At 41.9% G+C, this 22,134-nt stretch overlaps 1 long non-coding RNA gene across 1 annotated transcript; it reads right to left on the minus strand.

Moving 5' to 3' along the window:
* Window positions 1–1,611: 1,611 nt before the first annotated feature.
* On the minus strand, window positions 1,612–7,248 carry LOC139536040 (uncharacterized). Its single transcript, XR_011667248.1, has 4 exons — window positions 4,462–7,248; window positions 4,110–4,194; window positions 3,575–3,744; window positions 1,612–3,317 (listed from the first exon to the last, which is right to left on the minus strand). It is a non-coding gene; the product is annotated as an uncharacterized lncRNA (long non-coding RNA).
* Between the last annotated feature and the right edge of the window lie 14,886 nt (window positions 7,249–22,134).

The following is a 22,134-nucleotide window of genomic DNA, read 5'->3' on the forward strand; positions in this document are numbered from 1 at the left end:
GGGGGACTGAGTGTTGAGGAGGGGGGGGAGACAGAGAGACAGAGACTGAGAGCGAGATCCTACATGCGGTACTCCTTGGGTTTGCCGTACAAGCCATAAATACATCCAGAATGCTATCTGAACAGCATATTAATGCATAAAGGGAAGAGCTTACGTAACCTAACCTGGTTATAGGTTTGGATTGAATAACAAGTCTAGTGTTATTTGAGTGCGTCTGCATTCATTCACACAGACATTCATACATTGAAGGCCAGCTGATACACAGGTCTTATATGGCAGACATCTTCAAGATAGCTCCAGCTCAGTTTCCATAGTAACAGGCTCTCTCCTGGCAAGGCTGATACCAGGGCTGCGTAGCTCTGCTAATTTGGGTGGGTAGTCTGATTGTATCAAAATGCATGCATTCTCATCTGTTTATACAGTTTGAAAACTCTCAAACATACTGTAGTTAGTACACAGGTATGTACATAGATAAATATCCCTCATGAAGCTGCCCCCCTGCAATGTTCTGTAATTCAGATACAGCATAATGCAATCCTAGTTTTGAATATATCCATGATAATCCTTTCTGAATAATAGACATCACAGTGCATACTGTAGATATCGTATAAAATCATAGACAGACCCACAACACTGTCCATGTGTTTGTCCTTTGCTCTCTTTCGCTCTGAGAAAAAGAGAAAAGGCGAGAATTCTTCATCTCCAGAGTCACATGTATCACTCCTGTTCCTGTCTGAGCTGGATCCGAGCGAGTGGAGATGAGGTGTGAAAGGAATAGCAATGACTGCGGAAGGGGCAGAACCTCTGAAAAAGTGTGTGTTGATCATTTCTAAAGGGACTGCTGCTCAGCCAAGCAGAGAGCTGGTGATTAGAGCTGTGGTTACTGCTTAGTGGAGGAAGTTGAGCTGCTTCCAGTGTGTGTGTGTGTGTGTGTGCATATGTTCGTATTGGACGAGATAGTTATGATCTAGAGGGGGTATGTCGTTTTCAGACCTACAGACTGCACCTGTTATCATCAACAGTGACTAGTGTTACAGTAATATCTGGGGAACACCATTTGCCTATATACTGAGCACTGCTTTTTCACTGACTACAGTTTTTTTCTCTGCCTGTAGAGCGCTTGAAGGCAATCTCTACCTTCACATAACACTCTAGTTCATTGTCTATTTAATAACAGTAGTTCACGGCCTATTTAATGCTTAGGCCTGAACAGTCACAGTGGTGTGCATGCGTGTGTATGTATATGGGAGTGAGAGAGAGAGAGAGAGCGAGAGAGCGAGAGAAAGAGAGAGAGATATATAACTAGACTTCTACTTTGTTTGACAATGTTCACATTAATGATTTTAGCTGTAGGGTGGACATACAGTACAATGTTACAGGTTTATTTTCATTGTGTTCACAATGCATTTCAAATCCTCCTTCAAATCCTTCCTTTGACTGCCCCGGTGGTCGAATTAGCTGTCATCTGTAGAGCGCTGGCTTCTCGTGCTCGGTTCTGGTATTGAGCATTGTCTAACACTGAGATATGTGTTCCTGTACCCTATGTTTCACATTACCATACATCAATTTATGCTTTCACTGTAAGAATATATTGTGGGAGTCAGGGACCGCTTTGTCATGGAAACTATCTCTTTAAAGAATGATGACAATCAAATCCTCATGAATAGACATTAAATAAATTGTAGCATTGTGAAGAGAAGTTCCAATTGAGTGTCATAGGATGGTCAGACTGACTGGATCACGTCATGGACAGACATACAGACACATACAGGTCAAGCAACTACTTATAGCCTTTATATATTTTTGTTTTGGTAGGAGGAATGACTCTGGAAAATATTCTGACAAGGTCAAATTTCTTTACTACGATACTGTGACCACTGACTGGTATGCTTAAAAAAACTATTTTCTACATCAGTCCTCTCTTCCATCTCCAAGTCACCCAACATCCAAATGTCCTGTAGTACAGTGATTCCCAACCCTGGTACTCCAGTATCCTCAACAGTACATATTTTCATTGTAGCCCTGGACAAGCACACCTGATTCAACTTGTCAACTAATCATCAAGCCCTCAATGAGTTGAATGAGGTGTGTTTGTCCAGGGCTACAATTAAAATATGTACTGTTGGGGATACTGGAGTACCAGGGTTGGGAAACACTGCTGTAGTGTACAAGAACTTTAACTTCTACTGTGTTCCTGTACAAGAGAATTTCTGGTGTCAACGGATTTGTAAATGTTATGTTAAAATGAGAAAGCACAATCAAGTGACTTCTTTTATTTCTCTTATTTTTTTATAAGCTATGAGAAACTTACAATTAGGAATTAACCAAATGCAATTGAAATGTGTTAGATTTCAGGGTTGGGGTCCATTTGAAATGCTTTGGTAAATTAGAATTCAATTAAATAATTTAATTTGAAATTTGAAAATAATTTAAATAGATGGAATTGATTCCAACCTTGCTGAATCCACCAGTCATTGTAACATACACAAATTCCAGGGAAATTGTGCACGTTACACCTCTTCTTCTACTGTTTGTAGGTCTCTAGGCTACTGTTTGTAGGTCTCTAGAATACTGTTTGTTTTGTAATGTTTCTACCTGTTGTCTTTCCTATGCTGTAAGTTGTTTCTGTATAAATGTTCGGTTGTTCTATCAATGCATGTTGTAACTTTGGAGCCGTGACTGGCTGTGAAACACACACACAACTCCGGTTTACCTGTCCTGTAAAAAGTGTCTCAATGTCCCAAGATCTTTCTTTACATTCCGCTTAGATGACTGACAGTTAAATAAAATCTAATGAATTAATGGTTTTGATTATTGACATGTATTCCAGGCATTATTGAAGGCTTTCAGTGATACAAAGAAAAATTGAACTGACAGTTACATACTCTTAGGAAAGAAGCAGATCTACAATAGCATGTTTCAGAAGGAGGATTCTGTCCAACCAGAGAACAAAATGACCCAAAACACCCATATAAACAAGACTTATATGTTGGCAGAGGTTTCATACCAATTGTTATGGGAGATACTGGTACATGTTGTCCAGGATTATATGAGGAAGGAAGCTGTCCAGGATTATATGAAGAGGAGGTTGTCCAGGATTATATGAAGAGGAGGCTGTCCAGGGTTATATGAAGAGGATGCTGTCCAGGGTTATATGAAGAGGAAGCTGTCCAGGGTTATATGAAGAGGAAGCTGTCCAGGGTTATATGAAGAGGAAGCTGTGGACAGTGGGACAGGAGCAGGAGTCTAGTCTCCCAACACGTCTCCACACACCACAACACCTGGTGTTCCCCACTGCAGAGACTGCCTGCCTGCCACTGAGAGAGGGGGAGGGAGAGAGAGAGAAGGGGGAGGGAGAGAGAGAGAAGGGGGGGGGGGTGAGTTGGATAGAGAGAGAAACAACTGTTGTTTACTAGACAGTTTTTATCAGGCACTCGTCTAGACTAAGCCTGCCACCTAGTGGCTGAAATCTGACTCTCCAAACAAGAAACACAATATTGGGTTAGTATGTAAACATGATTTAAATATTTACTACATATCTATAGCCTCTCCTCGTGGGCCCAGCCTGCCTTACCTCTCCTCCTCCTCACCGTCTCCAGAGCAGTGTCTCTGCCCGGCAGCGAGGGCAGGAGGCTGGCACTCCACACACACCTGGTGGCCCTCCTTCAGGTACTGCATCCAGCGGGTGTGTGGCCCCACACTACGCTGGCACCCAGGAGTCAGGGAGGTCAGCTGGAACTGCACCTGGATAAGCATACATACACACAAACACACAGGCACGCACACATAAACAAAAGCATATATAGACGTACGCATTCACATTTACATTTTTTATTTAATCTTTATTTAGCTAGGCAAGTCAGTTAAGAACACATTCTTATTTACAATGACGGCCTAGGAACAGTGGGTTAACTGCCTTGTTCAGGGGCAGAATGACAGGTTTTTAACTTGTCAGCTCGGGGATTTGATCTAGCAACCTTTCGGTTACTGGCCCAACGCTCTAACCACTAGGCTACCTGCCGCACCTAAACACGGGTTAGATATCATATTTCTCTGAAGATAACAGGAATACCATGGAAGAACACAAACACATAAACCGGGCCTCTCACCCTGTGACATCATCATCATTGATAACAGGGATGTCTCTCTTCTTCCTGGCGTTGCTATAGTCACCGTTAGTGATGAGAGCCGGTACTGCAAACATCCATAATAACAACATCATGACAACAACAGATTTAGTTCCCCCCACACACAATATGTTTTTTTAATTTAGCCTTTATTTAACCAGGTAGTATCATAGAGGTCAGAAGACTTATTTCCCAAGGGAGACCTGGGAAGGTAACATTTATTTGAAGACAGAGGAATATTTGACATAGACAATATGCCATTAACGGCATATGGGTAAGGTCCTAACCAAAGCTAGATGCAACCTAAGGCTATATGTATGGCTGTGGTACTTACCCGGTGATTTGCTGCACTGCCGGTGGTGGTCCCGGTACTCTGCACAGCCGGCATGCTCCTCTACGTGTGGACAGGGTTCCCCCCCATGCTGGGGCTCCTGCAGGACCTGCCTGCTCCTCATCCGAACTGTGGCCCTGCAGGGCTCAGCACAGCCAGACCACGCACTCCACTCACTCACCACACAGGACACCGCTAGGAAGGAGGACAGGACTGGGTGAGGACATAGCAGGGAGGAAATGAAAGCAAATACCAGCATGACTCTATGGTAGTGTCCTCTACCATGTTTGCTACTGAAAAAGCATGTTGTCAAAGTGAGGCAGATTAAGTATATTGGTATACAGTACATCTATAAGCAAGACATATATGAATTACAAACAAATCATATGTCTGACACAGAAATGAATAAACCCACTTCCAGGAGAAACTAAATTACCTATGCCCCAAACTGAGTTTAAAAAAAATCACCATATGTATCCAGTGATGTTAAAAACAGATAAAAGGCTAGGAAGGAATAATGGATCCAGCAGCCGGTAACAGTATACCTGAACGGGGGCATGGCTATGGCACAGAGGAGTAGCCTACTTCTGCGCACGCCTTGCTTCTGTGCCACTTGGCACCGCAGCCAACACCTGTAAAATCTCAGAGAGCTGTTCGTTCACACACTCAAATTGAGAGAGTTTCTGATGTCATTCATCTCTGTAATTCGATTTTAGAAAATATATATAATTCAGAAATGTTTTTGACACCAAGTTTGTTCAGCCAAATATCCCCATTAATTCAAATGTCAAATTGGTCTTCTTGCTCAGACAAACCACCCTGGCAGGCTGTTGCTGTACCCTCTACTTCTGTGCGCTGGGTCGAAGTGTCATCGGGCAATCATGCTGCAATCTCTGGCCTCTTCAATTGCCTATGTCAACCCCATGTCTCTCTCACTCTCTCTCTTAAAAGGGACAGTTAGTTTCTCTAACTACAGCGCTCCCTACAAGGAAGCTCAATTCAATGTCTATTCCATGGTGGTTCAGCATCATTTCATTGAAATGAAGTGGAAATAACATTGATTTAACTAGTGTGTGTCCAGTAGGTAGTCTATTAAATAAATTAAAACAGTACAGTGGTGAATCACAGGCTTTTTGTTCATATTTTTCCTTATTTGCATAAGAGCCTATCCTGCAGGGCTCCTAATTACAAATAACATGGCAATTAAGCAGACTACTCTGTACTATATTGTAATAATTGCATGGTATGTGGGTGTGCATTTAAAATTGTATATGATCGTGGTACATGCCTAAGAGCAGCTTTACTTAGGCCTACTGTATATATCCATGAGGTTTATGTTATGCTCAGTAGCCTAAAGTGACAGTATGTGTAGCAGGGGCCACACGTCCATGGTTAAACTAATGGGAGGCATGAATAGCTTGTTTGCTTTGCACAGCCCATCCTTTCTCCCCATTGGCTTAAGCTGTCAGTTTTCCTGGCTGTTTGTTCCTCAACATGTGAAAGGAGTGGATTAATCAAATTCCTATGGCCAGGGCCATTCATGCAGAAAAAAACAATACTGTGAACAATGCGGCAGCACAGGACTTCCACTCGGATACACATTTCCCAGCTACTTACTGACTGACTGAGTGTGTGTGTGTGTGTGTGTGTGGGGGGGGGGGCATATTCCCAAGCATTGACCTGACTGCAGTGCCTCTCTCTCCACACACATACCTACAGTGTGAGGGGCCCTGTCCTGGTGTACACTGGGAGTTCTGAAGAACCTCTGCATTTACCACTCTAATAAACCCCTAGTCAGCTCCAACTGTCGCAGACAGTCCAAAGACACAGACCATATTCACAGTGCAATCAAATGTTACTTTGGTAGTTTCCCCAGGTCATCAGATAAGCGTCACACATAGTAAACTCATTCAATGATTCAGAATTATCAGTTCATAATTGTAGTCTACCTGTTGAAAGATTTGTGTTATATATTGACTTTTCTCTGAGTGGCATATTATACATAGCAGCAATAACTCTGCCTCGTTCTCTCTCAAACTCCTTCTGTTCCTCTCTTTTTGTCTCTGTATCAAGCAGAGCGAGGACAAACTCAATACACTTTAAAATGACTAAAACCAAATCGAAACTGTGTAGGAATGTTAATGGACCTTATTCATTCATACATTTCCTTGACTGTGTCCAGCTTGCAAATAAAAAAATTGAAGCTAGACAGTCAGGGAGCACAAAAAATTACAGAAACGATGGATAGGGGATCATTTATTGCAAATTTTGATGGCGAAGAAATATTTCCAAAAATTGGTGCGGCACTCCGAATCTCGTTGAAGACCAAATGCGGCTCTAGGGGCAAAATGAGTTTGACACCCCTGGTCTACATCATAAATAAAAAAAGACATCACACAAGACATTCTGCACTTTACAAATGGCTACTGCTTCACTATTACAAATTGTAAATATAAAATGTACAATATTTCAACAATACAATATTACAATGTGTGGGTGTGTGTAGAGTTTGTATGTTAGTCTCTCTTCACAGTCCACGTTGTGCTGTGAGGTGTAGTTTCCCTGTAATTTTAACCTGATTTTACTGCTAGCTTGAGTTACCTGATGTTGAAGAGAGTTTTATGTAGTCATGGCTCCATGTAGTACTGTGCATTTCCCGGAGTCTGTTCTGAACTTAGGGACTGTGAAGAGACCCCTGGTGGTATGTGTTGTGGGGTATGTATGGGTGACTGGGCTGTGTATTAGCTGCTTGAACAGACAGTTTGGTGCTTTGAACACATCAATACTTCTCACAAATACAAGTAGTGATGCAGTCAATCTCTCCTCTACTTTGAGCCAGGAGAGATTGATGTGTACATTTAAGGGCCAGTCATGCTGCTCTATTCTGGGCCAATAGTAATTTGCCTATGTCGTTCTTTGCAGAGCTTGAGCATATAACTGGGCAGTAGTCCAGGTGTGATAAAACTAAGGCATGTGGGACTTGTTTGGGTGATGTCAAGAAAGCAGAGCATTTCCCCATCTTAGCAACCATTGCATCAATACATTTTGACCATGTCAGTTTACAATCTAGGTTTAGACCAAGCAATTTAGTCTCCTCAACTTGTCGAAAGACTCTTTTATTGACAATGGTGCTGGCTCCACCAAGTCTTCACGCATTGCGCAACTGAGATATATTGTTGCGCTTTTATTGTTGATCTCTGGTAATGTGCAACCAAACCCTGGGCTGGTAGATATCATGCAATCTCTACCGACTCCCTATGATTTTAAAAACAGAGCAGGTGTTGGCCTCTTGCATGTTAATGTCAGAAGTCTATTTCCAAAAATAGACATGATTAGAATATGGGCCAAAACGACAAACGCAGACGTAATGGTTTTATCAGAAACTTGGCTAAAGAAATCTGTGTCAAATAACTTGATTTCTATTGATGGGTACATGGTTTTTAGAACGGATCGGATGAGTAGAGGGGTTGCAATATATGTGAAATCCAAGTTTAACACCTCTGAAATTCTCTCGATTACCAAAGCCATACATTTTGAATTGCTTGCGGTTAAAGTGAACATGTATAAGGACTCCCACATCACTGTAGTCAGCTGCTACAGACCGCCCTCGGCTTCGAGAGACGCACTTAACTCTCTTTCTGATGTCCTACACAAGCTAAATTACTCTGAATTCATTCTTTTAGGAGATTTGAACTGGGACATGCTTACATCTGTATCGGACTCTTTTAAAGAACTGTGTGACTCTCTGAATCTCGCTCAATTAATTAATGTGTCTACAAGACCGAATCCCAGAGCACCTAACAAATCAACACTATTGGACATTGTTCTAACGAAGACCCCTCACAAATACACATGGACTGGGATATTCTGTAATGATGTCAGTGATCACTGTGCTATTACTTGTGTTAGAAATACAAAAATGACCAACGCCAAACCCCGTTATATTTTTAAAAGACATTTTAGACAGTTTGATGAGGAAGCCTTCTTACATGATCTGTACCGTAATATTGACAGAGTAAGTCTGATTCCCGATGTTAACAGTGCCTGGGACTATTTTTATATGAAATTTGGGAAATTTAGAAGCAACCACACCCAAATTAATGAACACTGTGCTGTTCCCATAGAAATAGAATGAGTCATTGTAGTAATTATATTTCTATGGCTGCTCCCCTCCCATAACACTGCAAAGTAATGACCTTAAATAGCCTTTAGTCTTTACATTGATTGCACAACCCTGATTCACATGCATGTGTTTGTGTCTTTTATTTCCCTTTGTTCAGTAAGTTTGATGCGTGCCTGTGACATTGAATTCATATTAGATAATTAGGAGTTCAAATAAAATAATATTTAAATAAAATGTCATTGGTCTTGTACACATTTTAGCAAGTGTTATCAGGGCTGTATTACTGCCGGAGCACAGGGCTGGTAAAACTACTTCTGGAATATTTATTCTGATAAATTCTAAATCAATTAAATTTAAATCACCACAGAAATTCCATGAAAAACTATAGAATGACAAACCAAATACATATGTAGAGCAGCCTAGAAGTAGGTAAATGGTGATATCTTCCCAGTCTTCTCTCTGGCGGTGGAGAGAATGATGAAGAACTGTAGGCTATGGCGGAGGCCACGGTGGGTAGCGAGCTCTTTCCACACAGTGTGCGGTATTGTCTAACTTCAAAGTGCTCTGCGCTCACAGTGAGTGGGCCAAATCGGACATACACGTAAAGAGAACAGCCACAGACAGAAACCTCAAGGTGCTGCTCAAAACAGTTTGTTATGGACTTGTGCCGTCTTGGGACTCACGTACGAAGCACTTATTAATAAATTCGCCCTACTGTACAAGTGCTTACAGAAAAGTAACACCTCTATTGCATATGCATATACTGTATGTAGTGTGCGGAAGCATCTAGTGGTGGCTGTTTAACAGTCTGATGGCCTAGGGATAAAAGCTGTTCATCAGTCTCTCAGTCCCAGCTTTGGTGCACCTGTATTGTCTCCACCTTTTAGATGGTAGTGGGGTGAACAGGCCATGACTCGGGTGGCTGATGTCCTTGGTGATCTTCTTGGCCTTCCTGGGAGGGCATAGGCCCTCCCACTGGGAAGCCAGCACCAGTCAATCAGAAATAGTTTTCCCCCACAAAACAACTTTATTACAGACAGAAATACTCCTCAGTTTCATCAGCTGTCTGGGTGGCTGGTCTCAGACAATCCTGCAGGTGAAGAAGCCTGATGTGGAGGTTGTGGGCTGGCGTAGTTACACATGGTCTGCGATTGTGAGGCCGGTTGGACGTACTGCCAAATTCTCTAAAACGACATTGGAAGCGGCTTATGGTAGAGAAACGAACATTCAATTCTCTGGTGGACATACCTGCAGTCAGCATGCCAATTGCACGCTCCCTCAAAACTTGAGACATCTGTGGCATTGTGTTGTGTGACAAAACAGCACATTTTATTATCCCCAGCACAAGGTGCACCTGTGTAATGACCGTGCCGTTTAATCAGCTTCTTGATATGCCACATCTGTCAGGTGGATGGATTATCTTGGCAAATGAGAAATGCTCACTAGCAGGGATGTAAACAAGTTTGTGCACAAAATTGGAGCGAAATAAGCTTTCGTGCGTATGAAACATTTAAGGGATCTTTTTTTTCAGCTCATGAAACATTGGACCAACACTCCACATGTTGCGTTTATATTTTTGTTCAGTATAGTTCAGTTACCTTCACTTTCTTGGGTCCAGGAACGATTTTATACATCTTGAAGCAAGTTGGGCCAACAGACTTGGAATGGATAGTGAGAGGTTGAATATGTCCGTAAACACTCCAGCCTGCTGGTCTGCGCATCCTTATCTCACCAACAGAGATTTTTAATGTAAAATAAAATAATATTTTAAACAAATGTTATTTTGTCAAGTTCCTCCAAACTCATTTGACAATAAGTTTTGTGATATCATTTAATTTTTTTAACTATCCTTGACAAAAAATCTAATTACACGACAAACTATGGTTGGCAATTGATTATTTTCAGATGGGGAAAACTCCTGGTCTCAATGAAATTCCAAGAGATACAGTGCATTCGGAATGTATTCAGACCACATTCTGTTATGTTACAGCCTTATTCTAAAATGGATAGAATTGTTTTTTCCCACTCATCAATCTACACACAATACCCCATAATGACAAAGAACATTATGGCAAATTTATCAAATTAAATTAAAACTCAAATATCACATTTACATAAGTATTCAGACCCTTTAATCAGTACTTTGTTGAAACACCTTTGGCACCGATTACAGCCTCGAGTCTTCTTGGGTATGACGCTAAAAGCTTGACACACCTGCATTTGGGGAGTTTCTCCCATTCTTCTCCGCAGATCCTCTCAAGCGTCGTTGCACAGTTATTTTTCAGGTCTCTCCAGAGATGTTCAGAGACTTGTCCAGAAGCTACTCCTGTGTTGTCTTGGCTGTGTGCTTAGGGTCGTTTTCCTGTTGGAAGGTGAACCTTCGCCTCAGTATAAGGTCCTGAGCGCTCTGGAGCAGGTTTTCATCAAGGATCTCTCTGTACTTTGCTCCTTTCATCTTTCCCTCGATCCTGACTAGACTCCCAGTTCCTGCTGCTGACAAACATCACCACAGCATGATGCTGCCACCACGCTTCACCGAAGGGATGGTGCCAGGTTCACTCCAGACGTGACACTTGGAATTCAGCCCAAATAATTAAATCTTGGTTTCATCAGACCAGAGAATCTTGTTGCTCTTGGTCAGAGTCCTTTAGGTGTCTTTTGGCAAACTCCAAGCAGGCTGCCATGTGACTTTTACTGAGGAGCAGCTTCCGTCTGGCCACTACCATAAAGGCCTGATTGGTGGAGTGGTGCAGAGATGGTTGTCTTTCTAGAAGGTTCTCCCATCTCCACAGAGGAACTCTGGAGCTCTGTCAGAGTGACCATCGGGTTCTTGGTCACCTCCCTGACCAAGGCCCTTCTCCCCCGATTTCTCAGTTTGGCCGGGCTATGAAGAGTCTTGGTGGTGCCAAACTTCTTCCATTTAAGAACGATACAGGCCACTGTGTTCTTGGAGACCTTCCATGCTGCAGACATTTTGGTACCCTCCCCCAGGTCTGTGCCTCGACACAATCCTGTCTTAGAGCTCTATGGACAATTCCTTTGACCTCATTGCTTGTTTTTTTTTACTCTGACATGCACTGTCAACTATGGGACCTTATATAGATAGGTCTGTGCCTTTCCAAATCATGTCCAATCAATAGAATATACCACAGGTGGACTCCAATCAAGTTGTAGAAACATCTCAAGGATGATAAATGTAAACAGGATGCACCTGAGCTCAATTTCAAGTCTTATAGCAAGACCCTGTGGGTCTGAACACTTATGTAAATAAGGTATTTCTTTTTTATTTTATTGATACATTTGCAAAATTGTCTAAAAACCAGTTTTCACTGTCATTATGGGGTATTGTGTGTTTTTATTTGATACACTTTAGAACAAGGCTGTAACGTAACAAAATGTGGAAAGGGTCAAGGGGTCTGACTACTTTCCGAATACACTGTATTAACACACTTTTTGTGAACTACTGAAATATCCATTACTTTCATGTTTTAATTACTCATATATAGATGACAAACTGTCGGACACACAAAAAGAGGGACTGATCGCTCTCCTACTGAAGCAGGAACTCGGGGGGCAATACATGGACCCCGTCCGTTTAAAACAATGGAGGCCCCTCACCCTTCACTGTTGTGACGTAAAAATATTGGGGAAATGTATTGCTCATAGAATAACAAAGGACCTGCCGTACATTATTCATCACGATCAGACAGGATTCTCAAAAGGAAGATATATTGGAGACAACATTAGACAACTACTAAAAATAATGGAAAACTTTGAGAATGCAGGGAAACCAGGGATAATCTTTATAGCAGATTTGAGAAAGCATTTGATACAGTACATATATAATTTGTTTGTAAGTTCCTAGATTTTTTCTACTTTATGGAGAATCTCTCGTCAAATGGGTGAAAGTAATGTACAACAATTCTTTATGTAAAATAATAAATAACGGTTAGTTCTCTGAGAACTTTGAATTGTCAAAAGTTGTAAAACAAGGTTGCCCTCGGTCATCATTCCTATTTATTATTGCCATTGAACTGCTAACTTTAAAAATCTGATTTAATGACGCCAATGATTCAAGTTCTGTCTTGTCCTCAATATTACTGGAGGGGCCTCATTGAGGATCTGGATCATTTCTCCAGTTTCCCTGAACTAAAACCCAATTATGCTTCACGGAGACATGGCTGAACGACAACACTATCAACATACAGCTGGCTGGCTATATGCTGCACCGGCAGGACAGAACAGCAACGTCTGGAAAGAAAAGGGGCGGCGGGTTATGTACTTTTGTAAATAACAGCTGGTGCACGATATCTAAGGAATTCTCAAGCTATTGCTCGTCTGTGGTAGAGTATCTCATGATAAACTGTAGACCACACTACCTACCTAGAGCGTTTTCATCTGTATTTTTCGTAGCTGTTTACATACCAAAATAGTCAGAGGCTGGCACTAAGACAGCATTGAATGAATTGTATTGCACCATAAGCAAACAAGAAAACACTCACCCAGAGGCGGCGGTCCTAGTAGCTGGGAACTTTAATGCAGGGAAACTTAAATCTGTTATACCAAATTTCTATCAGCATGTGAAATATGCAACCAGAGGGAAAAAACCTCTGGACTACCTTTACTCCACACATAGCACATAGCAGATGCTAAGCTACAGGACTGTTTTGCTAGAACAGACTGGAATATGTTCCGGGATTCCTCCGATGGCATTGAGGACTTCATCAATAAGTGCATCAATGACGTCATCTCCACAGTGACCGTACGTACTTATCCCAACCAGAAGCCATGGATTACAGGCAACATCCGCACTGAGCTAAAGGCTAGAGCTGCCGCTTTCAAGGAGCGGGACTCTAACCCGGAAGCTTACAAGAAATCCCGCTATGCCCTCCAACAAACCATCAAACAGGCAAAGCGTCAATACAGGACTAATATCGAATCGTACTACACCGGCTCCGATGCTCGTCGGATGTGGCAGGGCTTGCAAACCATTACAGACTACAAAGAGAAGCACAGCCAAGAGCTGTCCAGTGACACGAGCCTACCAGACGAGCTAAACTACTTCTATGCGCGCTTTGAGGCAAATAACACTGAAACATGCATGAGAGCACCAGCTATTCTGGAAGACTGTGTGATCACGCTCTCAGCAGCCGATGTGAGTAAGACCTTTCGACAGATCAACATTCACAAGGCCGCAGGGCCTGACGGATTATGAGGACGTATATTGAGAGCATGCGCTGACCAACTGGCAAGTGTCTTCACTGACATTTTCAACCTCTACCTGTTCGAGTCTGTAATACCAACATGTTTTAAGCAGGCCACCATAGTGCCTGTGCCCAAGAACATTAAAGTAACCTGCCTAAATGACTACCGACCCGTAACACTCATGTCTGTAGCCATGAAGTGCTTCGAAAGGCTGGTCATGGCTTACATCAACACCATTATCCTGGAAACCCTAGACCCACTCGAATTTGCATACCGCCCAAACAGATCCACAGATGATGCAATCTCTTTTGCACTCCACACTACCCTTTCCCACCTGGACAACAGGAACACCTATGTGAGAATGCTAGTCATTGACTACAGCTCACCATTCAACACCATAGTGCTCTCAAGCTCATCAATAATCTAAGGACCCTCAAAGCTCATCAGTAAGCTAAGGACCCTGGGACTAAACACCTCCCTCTGCAACTGGATCCTGAACTTCCTGACGGGCCGCCCCCAGGTGGTGAGGGTAGGTAACAACACCTCCGCCACGCTGATCCTCAACACAGGGGCCCCTCAGGGGTGCGTGCTCATTCCCCTCCTGTACTCCCTGTTCACTCATGACTGCACGGCTAGGCACGACTCCAACACCATCATTAAGTTTGCCGATGACACAACAGCAGTAGACCTGATCACCGACAATGACGACACAGCCTATAGGGAGGAGGTCACTGACCTGGCCGTGTGGTGCCAGGACAACAACTTCTCCCTCAACGTGATCAAGACAAAGGAGATGATTGTGGACGACAGGAAAAAAAGGACCGAGCAAATTCTCATTGACAGGGCTGCAGTGGAGCAGGTTGAGAGCTTCAAGTTTCTTGGTGTCCACATCACCAACAAACTAACATGGTCCAAGCACACCAAGACAGTCATGAAGAGGGCACGACAAAACCCATTCCCCCTCAAGAGACTGAAATGATTTGGCATGGGTCCTCAGATCCTCAAAAGGTTCTACAGCTGCACCATCGAGAGCATCCTGACTGGTTGCATCACTGCCTGGTATGGCAACTTCTCGGCCTCCGACTGCAAGGCACTACAGAGTGTAATGCTTTCGGCCCAGTACATCACTGGGCCCAGGCTTCCTGCCATCCAAGACCTTTATACCAGGCGGTGTCAGAAGTAGGCCCTAAAAATTGTCAATGACTCCAGCCACCCTAGTCATAGACTGTTCTCTCTGCTACCGCACGGCAAGCGGTACCGGAGCGCCAAGTCTAGGTTCAAGAAGCTTCTAAACAGCTCCCCCAAGCCATAAGACTCATGAACACTTAATCAAATGGCTACCCAGACTATTTGCATTATCCCCTATTAGCCTCCCCCTCGCCCCCACTTTCACACCGCTGCTACTCTCTGTTGTTATCATCTATGCATAGTCACTTTAATAACTCTACCTACATGTACATATTTCCTCAACTAACCGGGGACCGCCGCACATTGACTCTGTACCGGTACCCCCCTGTATATAGTCTCACTATTGTTATTTTACTGCTGCTCTTTATTTACTTGTTACTTTTATTTCTTATTCTTATCCATATTTTTTTTTAAACTGCATTGAAGCTGTTATGGCTGCAAGCCCGACGCCGGTACACCTATGACAACATCCAGCTCAAGTGCAGGGCGCGAAATTCAAAATCTATTTTTTTTTTTTATATTTAACTTTCACACATTAACAAGTCCAATACAGCATTTGAAAGATAAACATCTTGTGAATCCAGCCAACATGTCCGATTTTTAAAATGTTTTACAGAGAAAACACCACATATATTTATGTTAGTTCACCACCAAATAAAAAAGAGGACAGACATTTTTCACAGCACAAGTAGGATGCAGGTAGCATGCACAAGCCAACCTAACTAACCTAGAACCAACCTAAATAACCTAGAAAAAACTCCCTCAGATGACAGTCCTATAACATGTTACACAATAAATCTATGTTTTGTTCAAAAAATGTGCATATTTTAGCTATAAATCAGTTTTACATTACTGCTACCATCATAACTACAGTCAGAAATTGCACGGGAGTAGCCAGAGAAAATACAGACACCAACGTCAACTACCTAATTACACATCATAAAACATTTCATAAAAATATATGGTGGATAGCAAATGAAAGACAAAGATCTTGTGAATCCAGCCAACATGTCCGATTTTTAAAATGTTTTACAGCGAAAACACCACATATATTTATGTTAGCTCACCACCAAATACAAAAGACAGACAGACATTTTTCACAGCAACGGTAGCATGCAAGTAGCATGCACAAAGCTAACCTAACTAACCTAGAACCAACCTAAATAACCTAGAAAAAACTCCCTCAGATGACAGTCCTATAACATGTTACACAATAAATCTATGTTTTGTTCGAAAAATTTGCATATTTTAGCTATAAATCAGTTTTACATTACTGCTACCATCATAGCCACCATCATAGCTACAGTCAGAAATCGCACGGGAGTAGCCAGAGAAAATACAGACACCAACGTCAACTACCTAATTGCTCATCATAAAACATTTCAGAAAAATATATGGTGGATAGCTAATGAAAGACAAAGATCTTGTGAATACAGCCAATATTTCCGATTTTTGAAGTGTTTTACAGCGAAAACACAATATATCGTTATATTAGCTTACTACAATAGCTAACACACAGCAGCATTGATTCTAGACAAACGGTAGCGATAGCACAGTTCGACAGATATATGAAATCGCATCCCAAATTGGGTCCTTATCTTTGTTGATCTTCCATCAGAATGTTGTACAAGGGGTCCTTTCTTCAGAACCGTCTTTGTTTGGATCCAGAACGAACTATTTCCCTCTTGAATTAGCAAGCACACTGGCCGTGCAGCGCTAACCTCTCCTTCTTGAACAAATTCCTCCAAAGCATCACGTCTAAAGTCCCGAATAAATTTCAATAATATAATTAAACTATATTGAAAAAACATACTTTAGGATGATATTGTGACATGTATCAAATAAAATCGAAGCCGGAGATCATATTCACCTATAACGACGGTTTTCCAGGAGGCGACTCCAGGTCCAACTTCGCGCCTTCCAAAAAAAAATGATGGCGCACTTCTCACTCCAAGAGGTTGTATTCAATCCCAGAACGAGATAATCAAGTCATTTCTGCTCTCACTTCCGCATGACACCCAGGGGAAGGTGTATGACGTGTTTCTACAGTCCTAAGTGACATGCCCTTTTATAGACAAGCTCTTGAAGAGAGACATCGCTTTTGGAAATCTCACTTCCGGATGGGAAATGGTCTGTAAAAAGAGTTCTGTTTCACTTAGAGAAATATTTCAAACGGTTTTAGAAACTACAGAGTGTTTTCTATCCAATAGTAATAATAATATGCATATTGTACGAGCAAGAATTGAGTACGAGGCCGTTTGAAAATGGGCACCTCTTTCCAGTTATTCAATACGCCCCCTGCAGCCATAACAAGTTAAGGGCTCGTAAGTAAGCATTTCACTGTAAGGTCTACACCTGTTGTATTCGGCGCAAGTGATTAATAAAATTTGATTTGAACTATATTACAGATTGGGTCTCTAAAATATATAAAATATATAAATTGCCATGTGGTCTCTCGATTAATGGGCAGATGGTGAAGTCGATGTGCTTGGTGTGCATATCCCGGAAAAGTTCAGCGATCTTGCAACTATTAACTTTGATCGAAAACTTAGCAAAATAGATAGTCTTGAAACCGTGGAGAGGAAAACACCTTTACATTTACAGGAAGACTACCCTGACTAATTCTCTAGGGAAGATTACCCTGACTAATACCCTAGTAATATCGTAGTTTACATATTAATTAATTATTCTACCGACTAGAGGAGAATCCTTTTTCAAATCATGCTAGGAATAAATATTTCACTTTATTTGGAATGGCAAACCAGATAAAGTTAAATAAGCTTATTTATATAACGAAAATGAGTTTGGAGGGTTAAAACTATTAAATATTAAGGCATTAAACCGCTCTCTTAAAGCCTCCATTGTACCGTAATTGTATCCAAATTGGTTTTCTATCAAGCTACTTAGAGAGGCCCATCCTATGTTTAAGATCGGGCTCTTTGCCTTTTGCAGATTAAAACCTTACATTTTCAGTGGATTGACAATGTATCCCTGTTTAAAGTATCCTCCTTTTCAAATGAAGTCATACAGAGTTGGCTACAGTTTCAATTTTATCCTCAAAAAAAGGCAGAAGCAATATTACAGAAAATAATATGGCTAAACTCAATCATAGTGATGGAACGATCAAATGATGTCACACAAGCAACTAACAACAGTGTATGGAGGTGTATGCTCAATACAAAACAACCAACTCATCGCAGCTCTGCCACAAAATTGGAAGAGACAATTACTTAAATAAATTAAAGAATTAGTCTGTCTGCCACCCATAAAAAAATCATAAATGGCTTAAAATGATTAGTATAAATTGAAAAATGTATCAGTTTCACTTAAAGGTTTTCACTCAAAGGTTGGACTGCAATACCGTATCCAATTCAAGTCAGTTCGGAAAAGGTTTTTGATGGCCCAATACCTTGGCATCGAGTCTATGAACTGACATATAAAACAATTGACACATTTTACATTTTAGTCATTTAGCAGACGCTCTTATCCAGAGCGTCTTACGCAGCCATAGTGTTACCAGGTGTGTAGTGTTACCAGGTGTGTAGTGTTACCAGGTGTGTAGTGTTACCAGGTGTGTAGTGTTACCAGGTGTGTAGTGCTACCAGGGCTATATGGGTAACATGACGAAGAAACGCATACTGGAATGTGAAAATAATCAGAATATTAGACTATAAGTCTGAAAATAAGAATGGTTTCGGTTTAAATCGTTGCATTACAAAAGTTAAATTTCAAGCCGTTTTATCCCCATGTACGTCAGTTTTATTCATCCCTATTCATCAGCTATTCAGGCCTGGGCAATTCCAGTCCTCGGGGGCATGATTGGTGTCATACTTTTCCCCCATCCCCAGCAAACACACCTGATTTAAACTAAATGCATTTTTAACTGAAGATCATGATTAGTTGATTATTGGAGTCAGGTGTGTTAGCTGGGGCAAAAGAGTGACACCAATCAGGCCACCGAGGACTGGCGTTGCCCAGGCCTGCTTGGGACATATACAGCACAGTTTATTGTGCCTAATGTGACACATGTAAAATGTACAGCTTTAATTCGTTCTTATCCCCTTAGCTGAGCGACGACAACACATAGTGTATTAAAGCCATACACACACACACACACACTTAAAGGGCTAGAGGATTCCCTCCCTGATCCTCTTAGAGTGGGGAACAGTAAGCCTGCTTCACACTGAGCAACCTGAGCCCTAGCTAGGCAGAAGTCCCATAAGGATGGCAATACAATACTAATGCATAATTTAGCTCATTCAAAATCATTATTTCATCATCATTGATAATCCTGTTTGTCAGTAATTGTGTTCACCAAATAAAAGTATCTGTGTGTGTGTTTGTGTGCTTGTCCATCTGTCCGTGCGTGCGTGCTTGTGTGTGTGTGTATGCCTGTCTGTCCTTGTTGTGTGCGTCTGTCTTTCCGTATGTGTCAATGCCTGCTTGTGACGATCTGTCCGTGCATGTGTGTCTACCTGTCTGTCTATGTCAACCTGTCTGTTTCCCAGGTGGCGAAGGCCTTCGTTCCCCAGATGAAGGAGCAGAACCATGGCCACATCATCACCATCGCCAGCATCCTAGGTCTCTTCAATACTGCCTGTGTGGAGGTGAACCAGGGAGTACAGACCACCTGAGGGAGAATATTGCTGATGTTTATTACCATAAATATTACTATGCAACTAAGAATGGTATTACTATAGTTATTAATGTGTAGTGACATAGGTAAAAGGATAATCTATGAAAAGTGTTAACTTACAACAACAAAATAAATCATACAGAAATACCTATGTATGTTACTGTGAGAATATTATAAATGTGTTCTGGGCCCATATTCACAAAGCGACTCAGAGCACAAGTCCCTGATATAGGTCCAGTTTTGCCTTTTGGACCAGTTTTGCCTTTTGGATCATAATGAATAAGATTACATGGACAGGATGGACCTCTGAGCAATCTGAGACGTAAAGTAAATATGGGCCCTGAGTGGTCTTTCTGTTTGGAGGCAGGATTCATTAAAAAGAAAATATATACAGTGGGGAGAACAAGTATTTGATACACTGCCGATTTTGCAGGTTTTCCTACTTACAAAGCATGTAGAGGTCTGTAATTTTTATCATAGGTACACTTCAACTGTGAGAGACGGAATCTAAAACAAAAATCCAGAAAATCACATTGTATGATTTTTAAATAATTAATTTGCATTTTATTGCATGACATAAGTATTTGATCACCTACCAACCAGTAAGAATTCCGGCTCTCACAGACCTGTTAGTTTTTCTTTAAGAAGCCCTCCTGTTCTCCACTCATTACCTGTATTAACTGCACCTGTTTGAACTCGTTACCTGTATAAAAGACACCTGTCCACACACAATCAAACAGATTCCAACCTCTCCACAATGGCCAAGACCAGAGAGCTGTGTAAGGACATCAGGGATAAAATTGTAGACCTGCACAAGGCTGGGATGGGCTACAGGACAATAGGCAAGCAGCTTGGTGAGAAGGAAACAACTGTTGGCGCAATTATTAGAAAATGGAAGAAGTTCAAGATGACGGTCAATCACCCTCGGTCTGGGGCTCCATGCAAGATTTCACCTCGTGGGGCATCAATGATCATGAGGAAGGTGAGGGATCAGCCCAGAACTACACGGCAGGACCTGGTCAATGACCTGAAGAGAGCTGGGACCACAGTCTCAAAGAAAACCATTAGTAACACACTACGCCGTCATGGATTAAAATCCTGCAGCGCACGCAAGGTCCCCCTGCTTAAGCCAGTGCATGTCCAGGCCTGTCTGAAGTTTGCCAATGACCATCTGGATGATCCAGAGGAGGAATGGGAGAAGGTCATGTGGTCTGATGAGACAAAAATAGAGCTTTTTGGTCTAACTCCACTCGCCGTGTTTGGAGGAAGAAGAAGTATGAGTACAACCCCAAGAACACCATCCCAACCGTGAAGCATGGAGGTGGAAACATCATTCTTTGGGGATGCTTTTCTGCAAAGGGGACAGGACGACTGCACCGTATTGAGGGGAGGATGGATGGGGCCATGTATCGCGAGATCTTGGCCAACAACCTCCTTCCCTCAGTAAGAGCATTGAAGATGGGTCGTGGCTGGGTCTTCCAGCATGACAACGACACGAAGCACACAGCCATGGCAACTAAGGAGTGGCTCCGTAAGAAGCATCTCAAGGTCCTGGAGTGGCCTAGCCAGTCTCCAGACCTGAACCCAATAGAAAATCTTTGGAGGGAGCTGAAAGTCCGTATTGCCCAGCGACAGCCCCGAAACCTGAAGGATCTGGAGAAGATCTGTAGGGAGGAGTGGGCCAAAATCCCTGCTGCAGTGTGTGCAAACCTAGTCAAGAACTACAGGAAACGTATGATCTCTGTAATTGCAAACAAAGGTTTCTGTACCAAATATTAAGTTCTGCTTTTCTGATGTATCAAATACTTATGTCATGCAATAAAATGCAAATGATTTACTTAAAAATCATACAATGTGATTTTCTGGATTTTTGTTTTAGATTCCGTCTCTCACAGTTGAAGTGTACCTATGATAAAAATTACAGACCTCTACATGCTTTGTAAGTAGGAAAACTTGCAAAATCGGCAGTGTATCAAATACTTGTTCTCCCCACTGTATATATTTCACCTTTATTTAACCAGGTAAGCTAGTTGAGAACAAGTTCTCATTTACAACTGCGACCTGGCCAAGATAAAACAAAGCAGTGCGACACAAACAACAACACAGAGTTACACATGGAATAAACAAGCGTACAGTCAATAACACAATAGAAAAAAAAGAACATCTATATACAGTGTGTGCAAATGGCGTGAGGAGGTAAGGCAATAAATAGGCCATAGTAGCGAAGTAATTATAGTTTAGCAAATTAACACGGGATTGATAGATGAGCAGATGATGATGTGCAAGTAGAAAAGTAAATAAAAACAATATGGGGATGAGGTAGGTATATTGGGTGGGTTATTTACTGATGGGCTATGTACAGCTGCAGCGATTGGTTAGCTGATGTTTAAAGTTAGTCTCCAGCTTCAGCGATTTTTGCAATTCGTTCCAGTCATTGGCAGCAGAAAACTAGAAGGAAAGGCGGCCAAAGGAGGTGTTGGCTGTGGGGACGACCAGTGAGATATACCTGCTGGAGTCCGTGCTA

The sequence above is a fragment of the Salvelinus alpinus genome, chromosome 12 (genome assembly GCF_045679555.1).
Source record: "Salvelinus alpinus chromosome 12, SLU_Salpinus.1, whole genome shotgun sequence".
Classification (NCBI taxonomy): domain Eukaryota; kingdom Metazoa; phylum Chordata; class Actinopteri; order Salmoniformes; family Salmonidae; genus Salvelinus; species Salvelinus alpinus.